The following is a 13,427-nucleotide window of genomic DNA, read 5'->3' as shown; positions in this document are numbered from 1 at the left end:
ACTATAAACATTTCAAGTACCAGCATGTACGCCAGTTCCATTGCCAGCGGAACTGTAGAATACAGTGGTGTGCTCCCAACCTGTTCCTCAATGGAACTCTGCCTGGACTGTGCCAAATACAGTGGTGGAACAGCTGCGCCAATTGCACTAAACTACGCCGAGAGCGACCCTGTGCGCTATCCTGCGCCAAAACGGCATTCTACCGGAAAATTGCACCCAGCGCGCGCCAGAGCATGCATAAGAGTGAAACGCTCCTGCCGTCGATATTCGCAGCTATAGTTTGACTGAAATGAAAAAGCAACAGCACGCTACCATCATCATCAAAAAAGAAAGCAGAGACCCATTCATAGAGTTTCACAGTATATAGTGAGAAACCCTATGGGCCCTTCGGAGTCGTGCGGTTTGTAATTCACGCATTTTTTTCTCTGACGGACGTACAATGTAGTGCCGATGTACGGACTTTCTGGCGCTTTATTTCGGTGTTCGTCGAACCTGCATGGTACTGAATATTTTGCCGAAGGCGGATGTCACATTCTAGGATTAAGTTTAAGTTTTTTGGATGTTTATGGGTGATAACGGGGCTTTGGAAAAGGGCCGCTGCGATCAGAATCACACGTTAAGAATGGTATTAGCGAATGAGGCTGAATGTGGTACACGGCGAGAGCCACCACTTCGACGGGTTCTACCATGTTCGTTGTCACAAAACTTTTGCGTCGAATTTGGGTTGCAGCGTTATTTCGGTGGAATAATGTCGCCGGTGCAAAAGCAGAAGCCTATTTGCATCTCACGCATGCGTCGTGGCGCTGACACTACTTTTTGTCTTTTTGGGGCCGCAAAACCTTTGCTGCCCCTATTCGACAACTCGCTCCTGTGCATGGCATCACATGAATACACTGCACGAAGTCGTGTTCAGTGCAGGTGCGCGTACTCGATCGATTTTACCGTGAGTCTTTGCCCACAAGCCGTGGCAGTCGCACTGTGTTGCACCCAGGGTTAATAAACACGCGTTTGTTGACGATCTGATGGTGGTGCCTTCTCTGTGCCGAATCCACGAACCTGGCCCCGCTCTTTGTGCGGCCAGTGTGGAGGAGCATGGTGTCCTTACCTGACCACGCTTGCAAGTTAATCCTCGCGCAAACCCGTCTGCACAACATATAGACTACATCAGTTCAAATTTTTATGGTATATGGTAAACATACTTGCGTTGGAACCTGCACCAAAAATGTTTGCTGCTGCGCTAAATCGGCTTTATACCTGCGTTAGGACCTGCGCCGAAGGTTAAATGGCTGTTGCACCACCGCAAACATTTTTGTATGTCAAAGGGGGCGGGGGGGGGGGGGGGGGAGTGAACTGGTAAAGCATTTGCTTGGGGCTACATGTGTGAAATCTTTTTGTCATTCAGAGTGCTTTCTACAGCGAAGCTTTTAGCCCCTAGTTGGCCGGCATTATTTGTGTCCGTGTCCGTTAGCAAAAATGTGGGGCCGATCGCGGCGGCAGCGCCGGGCCAGAAGCAATGGCTCGTACCCCCGTAAAACAGAGGCTTCACGTACTCAGCAAAGTGAAGTGCACAGTGCATACATTCTTTGGAATGACGGGCACAACATACAGAACAGCGTACCTTTCAATAAAGAACAAGCTCAAAACAAGCACCTGAGCCACATAATTGATAATGAAAGGTACGCTCCCACTGTACCTTTCCGAGTCGCGGTTACTGCTGCGCAAGCTGCCGCGGCCATGGCAGCTTGCGACGTGGAAAGTGACGTCCCTAGCCCTTCGTATATGGAATAACCAGCCAGTTAACTGATTTCGATGTTGTTGCAGCACCACTATGGGCGGCGTGCTGTCAAAATTACCATTACTACCATTACTCTAAAGCAACAAATCATTGCATACCCCCTCCCCCTCACCCCTAAGTAATTATAGTGGCAGTTCTGAACAGCTTCGCTGGACATCTACTTTAGCAGAGCCGGGATGGCGAGCCAATTTCTCTTTTTTACTTTACGAGACTGCACATGCGTGCAAAGTGTACTGATGTATTCATGGGTTTGCAAATGATTAATTGCAACCTTGTGCTTGTTTTTGCAAGAGTGGTGCATATGTGCCTCTTGTACAATGCTTTTTAAATTAACCTATTCGTATTTATTATAATCATTGCTTCCTTGGTTGCTCAAACGCAGCTTCCTGTGCATTCCAGTGCATTTTCAGGTTTATGCAAGTTTCTACTTATAAGGCTTGCACATTGATTTCTCGTATACTGGAGGACTGAGATTATTTTAGTTATGTAGCTTTATGCAAACTCATCGTACTCTGCATTACAGTGGGGGTCACTTGCTAAACAGATTTCGTTGCCTGAGTAGTCTATGCTACTTTTACTTGATTGTTGTTTTTTAGTTTTATGGTTCTTTTAATTCTCACCCCATACTATATTTGAGTATATACTAAACGCAATATTTTCAATTTTGAAATGCTCCCTTTGTTTGGTTTGATTTGAATCACAGGTTGAATCACAGGATCGGTCTGAATCACAGGATTGATTTTTGATGATATGTGTCGTTATTCCTTCTTCTGTTCTTTTCAAGCTTCTAGATTATTGGTAACATTGCTTGTAGGCAGCTACCATGGGATTCAATCTCGCATTTCCATTCTGCTTCTTGCAGTTTCTGTGATATCAATTTCGAAATAACTCTAGTCTGTTCATCTGATAGCATGTGCTCCTTGTTATGCTAAACAAGAAACTTTAACACACTCCATGATCTGCTGTTCGTCATTTTATGTGTACTTACGAATTTAGTTTACGTACGTTCTAGTCATTGCTGATCAATTTCTAGTTCATTAAGAATTGTATCTGGAAGTTTCAGTAATTATTGATGTGCTGTTATTTCCATTTACTTTGCATTTCCCATACATTTTGGTCAGACCTTGCATAAGTATTATTTCTTTCAATAAAGCGTTGCTTTGTGATATTCTCATTTCATGCCCTTTTGGGAAAGAAGCCCTGGCCAGACCGACTGTCAACATGCGCCTATTTCGTAGCGGGATGCCATTCCCATTGTCTTTGTAAACATCGTTGCAGCACACCAAAGGCGGTGTTCCGGATTCATTTTCGTGGACATGTTTTTTTTCATATGAATTGGTCGAGAATGCTTCAGCCGCTATATAGGCAACAGTGCTTGGAACTTCGCCAGCAGCTTTTTAGCACTAGACACCGACGCTTCGACTAATCTGGAAGCGGCGAAAACAAGCTTCAGATTATCGTAAACCATTCGAGACTACTTCTAGACCACCCGCCGTGGTTGCTGAGTGGCTATGGTGTTGGGCTGCTGAGCACGAGGTCGCGGGATCGAATCCCGGCCATGGCGGCGGCATTTCGATGGGGGCGAAATGCGAAAACACCCGTGTATTTAGATTTAGGTGCACGTTAAAGAACACCGGGTGGTCGAAATTTCCGGAGTCCTTCACTACGGCGTGCCTCATAATCAGAAAGTGGTTTTGGCACGTAAAACCCCATAATTTAATTTTTTTACTTCTAGACCAGCTTTTTGATAGCGCTTTAAACGCGCTTTGAAATCATGTATGAACAGCTCTGGCAAATGGATTTGTGTCTATCCTAATCCTATTTCAAGACCAGCTTTTCAAATACGTTTTGAAGATCGTCTGAAACAAGTAATGAAGCAGGACATTAGCAGACATATACGATGTTTCAACAACGAAGTTGTCTTACGGGTGTCTTCTTTAAACCATTTTTGTCGTCTCGGATAAAGGCTATGAAAACGTTATGTATCTCTTCTGTTCTACCTGTGTGCATGAAATGCGGGCCTTATGAGCCCGCCTCTTAGCTAAAATGGTTGACTTGTCGGTGTGTCTACACAACACACTTAGGGTTCCCAGCGTTACTTTGATTTCTCTTCTTTTTGACCGCCGCTTCTTGAGCGATGGACAGACATTTATGGGAACTAAAAATAACCCACTCATGTTTTACTTCAAGACGCGCCATCCGTATCTCGATAACACGGTCGTGCCTAAAGGCTGCCGTTCTCTTCAGGCACCCGACAGCTTCGTACAAGTAGGCGTGCTCCATTATCTTTTTTGTTCGTGTGTTGCACTTAGATAGGATGTGTTGCTACAAGTGTCTACGGGAGCGTCCTTCTCGTCGCAAAAGCTCTCTGGAGGACGATGGCGGAAGACGAAGTTATAGGCAAGCGTTTATCGCCCAACGATACTAAGGGTTAAAGACCTGGCATCAGGCGTCGCATTTGGGTGAAGTGCCGTCTGCAGGAGCCAACTATAAAACATCGGCGCCTTCGCTGATAAGTTGATATATAACAGACGCTGTGTCCAGTGCTCTGTCCATCTTTCTTGCCTTCGTAATAAGACTTTCTTTTGCATTGCTAGCCTGAAGAACCGATATTAAGTTCAGTGAAAAGTGTCACCATGAAGACGGCCCTTGTGGTAGCTTTTCTGTGCTGTGCCGCCTTGACCTTGGCTTCCGATGGTGGGTGAAAAACCTCTTGATTTATTTTTGTATACATGTTCAATTAACGGATAAGCGCATACCTGCGGAATTGCGGTTCTTCACGTGAAACTCAATTTCCTCCGAATTGTGGCCCAGACAAGCATTAGAACAACAGGGTCTTACCCGATTCCTTCCGGCGGAGAAGCCTTCCAGAAAAATTAAAACTTTCCGGTCGCTAGCAGCGATGCAGAGCTGAAGTGCTTGTAGACGGGAGAGGTTTTTTGCACTTAATCTCACCCCTACGGTTCTCTGCGCATTCACCGCTTTGCTATAGCGACAGATGGGAGGGTAGCGGTGAGACCACCCGTTTCGCGCGCACGCCGTCGGCCTAAACTAAGCTAACCTAACGTGGCACCCTGTCGATGCGCCCTAAAGAAAATATTAGGAAAAACAAAAGAAATAAACGCAAAAATACATTTTTGCGGCATCGGGAAACCGAACCCTGGCCACCCGGATGAGAGTCCGGTATCCTAACTACTAAACCACGCCAGAGACAACTTTTTGTGTTTCTAGAGCCCTCAAATAAGATAACAGCGCTTTAAATAGCAATGCGGCTAAAGCGCAGAGAGCAGTGGGGGTGAGATCAAGTGTGAAAAAAACGTCTCCGCTAGTAGACTCTCCGAATGACCACGTTGACGAAGAATTTCCTTAAGGTGCTCATAAAAGAGCGCGCTGTTGTTTCCAGAATTTCTTCGTCACATCACCGCTAAGCCGGAGGACTCTTGTCCAGCTTTCGACGATTACTGGATAAATGTGATCGGAATAGAATCGTTTTGTTACTTTGATCAAAAATTGCTACGGAATTCGTAAGGGGTTCGTTTCTATAGGGTTGCTCTACATGCAACATGCTGCGAATGGCGGGATGTTGCAAAAGACGGGATGCAGATACAGAAAAAAGTGAGCTTAATTTGCATGAGGTCCCACCATTTACAAATTCCTTTTCAGTATTTCCTCATTCTGCATGCTGTTTTGACCGATAACCACGTATGTACATTATAAAATAAGTAGACAGACAATTCCCCAATTGATTTAGCTTTACCGAATAAGTTTTTTTAGAAAACACATTTCTGGGGCAAACTTTTCTATCTTGTTTGCAAGAACAACACACATAATGCCGGGCTGAATACGAGTGTTGCTCGCGATTTTGGTACGACCAAAATTCTTGAACGGATTCGAAGAAAACTTTGATCTGTCGCCAATTATCAGCTCGAAGAATATCGCCAAAATGTTGTGGTAGAGAAAGGTTTGTAAATATGAAACCTCAAGAAGCAGGCCTTTACATACAACACACTGACTTTTCAAAATTGCTTTACATTTAAGATTCAGTCATACTACGGATTACATAGAAGCTCATCTTTATAGATTACTGAACCATGTGCTATTTGTTATGCCGCCCATCAGAATATCACGAAGCACTCCCTTACAAAAAATGTTGTTGGAAATCCATTGATTTTCCATCGATATCTTATTGTACCATCAACAGAAAAATTGTGGAAATTCCATTGGCATTTGATGGAGGATTTGTTGAGAGATTATGGAAAAGTGGCCACCGTGAATCCATTGTATTTCCATTGGAGTATTATGGTGGTGTATTTCCATGGGGTCTCCATGGTATTTTTATTGTGTTGTTTTTTCATGGGATCTTCATAGGATTTTCATTGTACTATTTTTCCACTGGGTTGTCATTGTATTGCGTAGCATCTTCATAAAGTTGTCATTGCATTCAGTCCTCAATGCAATGACTTCATGCAAGATAATGCTTACTGAGGCTGAATATGAGGTGCAGCCAGCAGTAACAAATAAGAAGGCATATGAAAAGGCATGGTCTTACTTCATTTTATTTATCACGAAAGAAGCAAGGATAGGCTCTTCTTGATGTACGGAACACTGGCTCCCGGAAACTGAGCAGGTGTATCCTGAAAACATATGAGTAAATGAAACAATGTGCAGCTTTAGCAAATTAAATTAGCAGGCAATAGTGATTATTTAAACCACAAAACTAAGAAATAAATATCTACTAGAAGCTTTCATGTTTAATAAATGTACTACTGATGTTCTGCATAAGGAGCTATAATAACAGTATAAGGAGTCATGGTAAATGTGGCAAGAGCTTTGTACAAGCTGCTAGACAAAAAGTATACAAGTGAGCTTCTATGCAGATTAAACTAGTTTCATGCTCGAATTATCTGCCCAAAAAATCCCGTAATATTTTCGTTTTATCCTTGATTAAGTGTTATTACAAATAGCATTATGCTTTAAATTATCTGATGGTCACTATGGCAATGCAAAGCTTGAACATAGCAAGTGAAAACATTGCATCTGGAATTTACTACTTCCTGTCAGACTTTAATTGATTTAAGAGAAAACATTCATCTTTAAAGTAGGTGCAGCCTGCTGCTTACACATGACAGCAGTGGTGGTCAGACATGCAGCAAATGAACTAAATCAGCTCCATGCTCAACGTGACTGTCACACGAATGTGATGGGGCTCTTCCTCTCTGTGCATTCACTAAGTTCCTGCTAGAGTGAACCTTTCATGCAACATATATATTTGACACTTTATAATAACAATAAGCGCTAAGTTAACCCAAGAAGTCTTGAAAAATAGTGCAGGTTTTTCTTAGTAAAGAAACAAAGCTATAAGATAGCCAGCACATAGCAAATCGCCGAGCATATATTAAAATGTGCCATCAGAAATAGCTGGTGCAGAAGTCGACCTAGGAATACATGTGTGCTATCTGGCCAGCTATGATCTTGAAGCAGCACACTTACATCTGACACGTACACTTAGAAAGGGCATACACAGGCGCCAGACTGCAACTACTGCTTTATTGCTCAAAGACCCATCTTTTATAGTGTCTCTTGTGAAGCGTACATGCCCTGATGGCAGTGAGGTGTGACAAGAACCAGGATAAAATGCACAAAAAAACACAAATAAAGATGAAATTTTTGGATTTCCACTATGAATAACCAAAGTCCAAGATAGCAGCATGCTTCTTCTGAGAATGATACTGAGGGGCAACTGATACACCTATCTTTCCATTTGTCAATTTCTATTGCTTCAAGAATTACCCGTTTGCTGTTTGTGTTCTCTGCGCACAACTTCCGTATCTTTCAGTATGGGTTTGCAGCCACAATCCTTGCAATTAAACGCTCAGTGATCTGAATCTTTAGCCATGTAGTGATAATTGTGCTCAGTTAGCCTCGCACTTAAGGACCTGCCCGTCTGCCCAATGTATACCTTGTTACAGGACAGAGGGAGCTTATAAACCACTCTCTCTGAACAATTCACACAGGGCTTTCAGTGGTTGATTGCACAGGCACTGGTTCCTTTTTTCGCGCCATTCCCCTTTTTGCACAGGCTCGACAATCACAGAGGTGCGCAAAACACCACATCAATGCCAGCCCTGTGACCTATCTTTAGCAGATTTGGGAAATTGTGAGTACATAAGGCATGACCAGCTTGTAATGCCCTGTGACTGTACGTGGATCCGCTCGCCTTTTCTGTCTTCTTATGTAAGCATTCTGCAACTGATCAAGAGCTTCGATGAATACCCAGAGCTCCTGAGGCAGGTTACCTGGTTTGTTAAGCTTGTTTCACATTTGTGATGGCATGTTTTTTGCAGTGTGTTAAGAAAGCAAGAGTGGACAGTCACCGTTTTCACAAGCTTTGAATGGGCCAAGTGGTAGGGAAGGACAGCTTTGTTGCTCCATGGCTCATAAGACCAACAGATTTGATCAGAGGATACATATGCACCAAGCTCTAAAAACCTAATAAAACCGCTGATAGGTAGCTTATGTGTTAGTAACAATGACGTGGGGCATTTATAAAACACTGCATTGGTGTGTATGTTGGTATTATGAACCAAGGGGCAACAAATCTGTCCTTCCCTACCAATCGGCACATTCAAAGCTTGTGAAGAGGGCGATTGTCCGCTCTTGCTTTCTTAACGCACTGCAAAAATCATGCCATCACAAATGTGAAACCAGCTTCACAAACAAGGTAACCCGCCTCAGGAGCCCTAGGTATCCATCGAAGCTCTTGATACGTTTCAGGTTACTAAACACAAAAAAGTGAGCGGATCCACTGCAGTCACAAGGACTGTCAAGACAACGCAGTCATACCTTATGTACACACAATTTCCCACAATCTGCAAAAGATAGGTCAAAGGGCAGGCGTTGATGTAGTGTTTACCACACCTCTGCAGTTGTCGATCCTGTGCAAAAAGGTGAATGGCACAAAAAAAAGAACAAGTCCCTGTGCAATCAACCATCGAAAGCCCTATGTCACTTGTGCAGACGGAGTGGTTTATAGGATCCTTCTGTCCTGTAACAAGGCATACACTGGGCAGACATGCAAGTGCTTGAATATACAAGGCTAAATGAGCACATTTATCCCTGCACGGCTAAAGATACAAGTCATTTAGCCTATCATTGCAAGGATTGGGGCTGCAAACCTGTCCTGAAAGATACGGAAGTTTTGCGCAGGGAACATAACAAACAAAGCAACAGAAACTGGCAAATGGAAAGATAGGTCTATCGGTTGCACCTTGGTATCATTCTCTGAAAAAGCGTGCCGCTATTTAGACTTTGATTATTCACGGTGGGAATCCAAAAATGTCACCTCTATTTGTGTTTTTTTTTTGTGTTTTACTCTCGCTCTTGTCGCACCTCACTGCCATCAGAGCATGTGTGCTTCTCAAGTGGCACTACAAAAGACGGGTCGTCTTTAAGCAATATTGTAAAATGTGCAGTCCAGCGCCTGTGTATGTCCTTTCTATGTGTACGCGTATGTGTCAGATGTAAGTGTGCTGCTTCAATATCATGGCTCACCAACTAGCCCATCAGTATCTTTTAAGCAGCTGTGATCAATCTATAGCTCAACCAATCATTTCTTTTATCAGGCCTCTAAAATTTGTGAATAACTTTGTGGCCATAATGTAAATAATGAAAGAAGGGAACTATTTGTTTTTCTACACCAAATATTAGGAACACTTACTATACTTTATCCAGTTGCTAACAGTACAGTTTGTACAAATAGCCTTTCTTCAACTTATATGCATGTTCTGATTTCATTATTTAAGGCTACATGACTATTAAAATAGCGTACACACCTATCGGTCTCCACGCATACAGTGTTGAGGGCCTCCTCTTGAACCGTCTCGCCACGTAGGCAGCTCTTCCCCCAAGCAGCGGCTTGCTGTGGAGCCCACCATCAGTAAAGACGTGGTGCAAATGTGCCCTGACGAATTTTCCACGGCCACTGGTACAGTCACAAGCCTGGCTCAGCTGATCGAGGATGTTCTTATCAATCAGCGTCCGGCCACCAATGTCAACCTGTACACAGAAAATTAAGCGACACTTTAAAAGCTCACTTTTGATCACACAGAGCATAAAGGTGAACAATTTATCATCAAAAGGACAAGCCATAAATGACAGCAGAAGAAAAACAAATGTCTTGCAGCACCGTTGCATGGTTTGCATTGCAGAGGCATTTCTTTGACAGTTGCTTGCAGTTACTGACACTGCAGCACATGTGCACGTGTGCGAACAAATATAAGTTGTTCAGAGGTGGACTTAGTAGTTGCCGGCTGGTTGCCCACAGATACACAAGCTGTCGTCAGTGAGCGTGATCTCGTACACGATCATTGTTAATTATTGCTAAATAGCATACAGCACCAGCAACTTTCCCGCAACGGCTTGCTACCTGCCACCATGCTGCCCAGATATCAATTTTAGTCATAGTCACACATCGCAAGATCAACTGCAAATCTTTAAGTGATCCATACAGATCCCTTTCGCTATGTCAAGTGATTCCAGGGGCCAGAAGTTGGGAAACACTGATTTAATCTTGCTTTGTTCACGGAATCATTTCAAATGCACTATATTGCCAAAAAAGAAAGCGAAAGAAAGAAGGGAGAACAACTGGCAGCACACAATAAGCGTACCTGTGTGCAAGCAATTACTGGTTCTTCTGGCTTGCTCTCGATGTTGAGGATTTTTCGTAGCCTCTTCACTCTCTTGCCAGCTTCTGCATAATGAGAAAGCAATACAACCGCTGAATAAAAGTAATATGTACTTCAACCATTTCAGCGATAAAGCACCAAATGCTACTTCCTTATGCAGCAAAATATCTCGCACTTAATAATGAATTTTGCGACCCTTCGGTTTTTGTGCATCAGTCACTGAAGCGTGATTTGGCGAGCCTGGCATTTAACATGAGTCGGATGCATGACACTTCGTGATAGTCGAGTGAAGCCGAGAAGCCTTCCATTAAAGTGTTGCAGGTCTTCACACATGCTGCACAGATAGTTTTGAATTCAAGAATAGGCATGTTTATCCACAAAATTATTAAAAAAATTAATGGGTATTTCTTTCAAGCAGCAAAAGGGAACAAATCAGTATGATCAATACATCTAAGCTTTTTTAAATATGCTTCAGTATTCAATATTCCTCATAAATTCTAGTACGGACTGAATACTACCAGACCCATACACTGCTGCAGTGTGCTTTTTTGTCCCGAGTCATGGAGTTCCATACATAAACTGGCTAGAGGGCCTCGACACCTATACTCCCATAAATATTACAGGGCGTGTACACAGGAACGTTTGATGTGGAAGGGCATGTTCAACTGGTTCTTGTTATGTTAGCACTGTTTATTCGGTGTGGCAAAGTACATTCGCACATGCAGGGAAGGGCCTTAAAGATCCTTTTTTATATTCACAGAAACCAATACACAGATGGTGTAAGATTGTTGCCTGCTGTTGATGTGTCACGCAAGTTTGCACTAGTATCAGACACAATGTGCCCTGCACTCTTCTCCAGATGCTGTGGATGCCACTATTTAAAGTATTTTATAAATGCAGTATTACATATCAGCTACACAGTGAAATGCCATCAATAACAAAAAATGTATATAAGTGCTTGATGCTTATGTAACCAAGTGTTTCTTGCTACCAGCTACTGTGTTAGCAATGTATTTTATTTATGTGACTGAATGAATTAGTTGAATATTTTTATTGTTCACTGCATATGTTTTAGGTATACTGAAATAGCAAGAACCGAATTCTTTTACCAACAGTTTTTCACAGGGCGGTTAAGAGAAAAACATTTCAAAAGAAAGTGTCTGATATTACATCTTTATGACAAGGCACTTTTCTGTGCGAACATAAAAGTAGGAATTTGGGTCAGTCCTCTGAAGGGAAAAATAACCCAGATTTGGTCTAAAGGTTGCATCTTTTCTCTCGTATTCAGAGGCTTGCATGCTTTCATAACCTTTTTTCTTTCTTTTTTGCAAGAAGGCATATATTTATAGTAACGCCGGATTAACAAGTCTTAATACACTACAGGTTTGAGTAAAATCTTGTTCTTTAAGATATCCAGAGCACACAAATAATTTCACAGAAATAATTTTGCAACATGAAAAAGATACCCAGGGCTGAGAGAGAAACTGGTGGCGTCAATCACATGCGCTTTAGGCATTTTTTTTTCTTTTTTACAACACGGTAGCATTCGATTCGCGAACGATCAACCAGCCTGTTTTATAGGACGATCCGCGTTTATTAGACATGACACGATATCGGCCACGACATTTCTGCATGATTATTTGATGACAATACAAGGAAAAGACGGTCCGCCAATTCGATTTTCATATAAACGGCTGTGCATGGGTCCTGCTGCAACGGTAATACTTAAAACAGGGTCAAGCAAGTTAAACATTCAAATTCTGTGATTTTACTATCCAAAGCCATGATCTCACTACAAGGTACGCCGCAGTGTATAACTGAATTAAATTTGACCACGACCCCGATCTTTAACAAGCACCCATATCCAAGCACGAGCGTTTTTTGCATTTCGCCCCATCGAAATCCGGCTGCCGCAGCCGGAGTTGCACCTGCGGCCTCAAGGCCAGTGGTGCAACACTAAGCTACCGCAAAGGGTGGGGACGAGCATGACAACACAGGAACAGGCGCCCTTGTTTTAAGCGGTTTCGTGCATTTCAGTTCGCGATAAACTTGGCTACCGTGTAGTACAGACGAATAGGCCAGGCTGCTAAACACACAGCTTAAACAGACATGACCCCACCTTAGCGCTTGATGGACCGAATGAGCATGCAACACGCTACACATGCACCCGGGACCGGCCCGGCACGAAATGTTTTGAAACACCGACGCCGTGCACCACGCGTGAATCAGACATACAGCTCGGAGTGGTTGACTCACGCAGCACGAGCGCCACAGGCGCAAGTCTGCCCGACGTACACCCAGAGACAAAAAAAGCGCCCCGCGACTTCTACGACACCAGTCAGAACGTTGCCGATCAGTTATACAGACAAGAAACGTACTTACCGTCGGGTCAGCCGGCGCTCCATTCTTCATGCACGCTTCCACGCAGGCCAGTCGGTGGCATACCTCCGCGTCAGCCAGTGGACGGACGGGCACATTCAGCTTTTCGTCTCCCAACGCTCTTGGCAAAAATGTCTCTTGTCGCGCAACAGCAGATCACAACGCACACGCATGCTTGCAGCTCACGACGCACACAACGCGCACACGGTGACCACGCAAAAAAGCAAAATGGCGACGAAAACAAATGCCAAACAACCAAACACGCAAAAAAAGAAACAAATTTCAATGTTGCTTGTTAACTTTTGTACATTTCGCTAAGTTTGGTAAAAAACTTTCAAAAATATTTTGTTCGGGAAGAACTCCTATAATTTTTTTTGCAAAGCTGTCAGTTATACACAAAGTGTAATAAAATAAATTATGTTGCTGCGCAAATCGCAATTATCTGCGTTGAAACAATGATTCAGTATCGATGGCAATGTTGAAGCATAGCCTCCGAGATTTCCTCCGTGACGACACATCGTCTCGATCTCGAAGGCAACAAATCCATCAAGCTGTCACGAAGCGAGTAG

At 43.3% G+C, this 13,427-nt stretch overlaps 1 long non-coding RNA gene across 1 annotated transcript; it reads right to left on the bottom strand.

The window, feature by feature from the left end:
- Window positions 1–6,335: 6,335 nt before the first annotated feature.
- LOC135909080 (uncharacterized) lies at window positions 6,336–13,080 on the bottom strand. Its single transcript, XR_010566562.2, has 4 exons — window positions 12,862–13,080; window positions 10,462–10,544; window positions 9,628–9,850; window positions 6,336–6,429 (listed from the first exon to the last, which is right to left on the bottom strand). It is a non-coding gene; the product is annotated as an uncharacterized lncRNA (long non-coding RNA).
- Window positions 13,081–13,427: the final 347 nt, after the last annotated feature.

This window comes from Dermacentor albipictus, unplaced genomic scaffold (genome assembly GCF_038994185.2).
Source record: "Dermacentor albipictus isolate Rhodes 1998 colony unplaced genomic scaffold, USDA_Dalb.pri_finalv2 scaffold_24, whole genome shotgun sequence".
Classification (NCBI taxonomy): domain Eukaryota; kingdom Metazoa; phylum Arthropoda; class Arachnida; order Ixodida; family Ixodidae; genus Dermacentor; species Dermacentor albipictus.
This window is presented reverse-complemented; position numbering and strand designations above follow the sequence as displayed.